Raw genomic sequence first — 2,445 nt, 5'->3', positions numbered from 1 at the left:
CAGTGGTTGTAGAGGGTGCAACAGGTCAGCACCTCAGGAGTAAATGTCAGTTGGCTTTTCATAGCCGAGCATTCAGAGGTCGAGACAGCAGGTGTGGTAGAGAGAGAGGGTCGAAAACAGCAGGTCTGGGACAAGGTAGCACGTCCGGTGAACAGGTCATGGTTTCATAGCTACAGGCAGAACAGCAGAAACTGGATCGGCATCACGACCAGGTGGACTGGGGACGGGGACAGACAGGAGTCATCAGGCCAGGTGGACTGGGGACAGGGACAGACAGGAGTCATCAGGCCAGGTGGACTGGGGACAGGGACAGACAGGAGTCATCAGGCCAGGTGGACTGGGGACAGGGACAGACAGGAGTCATCAGGCCAGGTGGACTGGGGACAGGGACAGCCAGGAGTCATCAGGCCAGGTGGACTGGGGACAGGGACAGACAGGAGTCATCAGGCCAGGTGGACTGGGGACGGGGACAGACAGGAGTCATCAGGCCAGGTGGACTGGGGACGGGGACAGACAGGAGTCATCAGGCCAGGTGGACTGGGGACGGGGACAGACAGGAGTCATCAGGCCAGGTGGACTGGGGACAGGGACAGACAGGAGTCATCAGGCCAGGTGGACTGGGGACGGGGACAGACAGGAGTCATCAGGCCAGGTGGACTGGGGACAGGGACAGCCAGGAGTCATCAGGCCAGCTAGTCCTGAGGCATGGTCCTAGGGCTCAGGTCCTCCGGGAGGGGAGAGAGAGAGCGAGAGAGAGAGATATGAGCAAACTTAAGGAGAGAATTACACCAGACAGGTCAGACTGACCCTAGCCCCCCGGCATATAGACTATAGCAGCATAGATACTGGGGACTGAGACGGGGGGGTCGGGGGACACTGTTTCCCTGTCTGACGATACCCCCGGACAGGGCCAATCAGGCAGTATATAATCCCACCCACTTTACAGTTTCAGCATGCCAGGCTGGTTTAGTACAGTTTCAGCATGCCAGGCTGGTTTAATACAGTTTCAGCATGCCAGTCTGGTTTAGTACAGTTTCAGCATGCCAGTCTGGTTTAGTACAGTTTCAGCATGCCAGTCTGGTTTAGTACAGTTTCAGCATGCCAGTCTGGTTTAGTACAGTTTCAGCATGCCAGTCTGGTCTAGTACAGTTTCAGCATGCCAGTCCGGTTTAGTACAGTTTCAGCATGCCAGTCCGGTTTAGTACAGTTTCAGCATGCCAGTCTGGTCTAGTACAGTTTCAGCATGCCAGTCTGGTTTAGTACAGTTTCAGCATGCCAGTCTGGTTTAGTACAGTTTCAGCATGCCAGTCTGGTTTAGTACAGTTTCAGCATGCCAGTCTGGTTTAGTACAGTTTCAGCATGCCAGTCTGGTTTAGTACAGTTTCAGCATGCCAGTCTGGTTTAGTACAGTTTCAGCATGCCAGTCTGGTTTAGTACAGTTTCAGCATGTAGGTCTGGTTTAGTACAGTTTCAGCATGCCAGTCCGGTTTAGTACAGTTTCAGCATGCCAGTCTGGTTTAGTACAGTTTCAGCATGCCAGTCTGGTTTAGTACAGTTTCAGCATGCCAGTCTGGTTTAGTACAGTTTCAGCATGCCAGTCTGGTTTAGTACAGTTTCAGCATGCCAGTCTGGTTTAGTACAGTTTCAGCATGCCAGTCTGGTTTAGTACAGTTTCAGCATGCCAGTCTGGTTTAGTACAGTTTCAGCATGTAGGTCTGGTTTAGTACAGTTTCAGCATGCCAGTCTGGTTTAGTACAGTTTCAGCATGCCAGTCTGGTTTAGTACAGTTTCAGCATGCCAGTCTGGTTTAGTACAGTTTCAGCATGCCAGTCTGGTTTAGTACAGTTTCAGCATGCCGGTCTGGTTTAGTACAGTTTCAGCATGCCAGTCTGGTTTGGTACAGTTTCAGCGTACCAGCCTGGTTTAGTACAGTTTCAGCATGCCAGTCTGGTTTAGTACAGTTTCAGCATGCCAGTCTGGTTTAGTACAGTTTCAGCATGCCAGTATGGTTTAGTACAGTTTCAGCATGCCAGTCTGGTTTAGTACAGTTTCAGCATGCCAGTCTGGTTTAGTACAGTTTCAGCATGCCAGTCTGGTTTAGTACAGTTTCAGCATGTCAGTCTGGTTTAGTACAGTTTCAGCATGCCAGTCTGGTTTAGTACAGTTTCAGCGTACCAGCCTGGTTTAGTACAGTTTCAGCATGCCAGTCTGGTTTAGTACAGTTTCAGCATGCCAGTCTGGTTTAGTACAGTTTCAGCATGCCAGTCTGGTTTAGTACAGTTTCAGCATGCCAGTCTGGTTTAGTACAGTTTCAGCATGCCAGTCTGGTTTAGTACAGTTTCAGCATGCCAGTCTGGTTTAGTACAGTTTCAGCATGCCAGTCTGGTTTAGTACAGTTTCAGCATGTCAGTCTGGTTTAGTACAGTTTCAGTGTACCAGCCTGGT

Source organism: Coregonus lavaretus (genome assembly GCF_964263955.1).
Source record: "Coregonus lavaretus genome assembly, contig: HAP1_SCAFFOLD_1087, whole genome shotgun sequence".
Taxonomy (NCBI): Eukaryota; Metazoa; Chordata; class Actinopteri; order Salmoniformes; family Salmonidae; genus Coregonus; species Coregonus lavaretus.
This window is presented reverse-complemented; position numbering follows the sequence as displayed.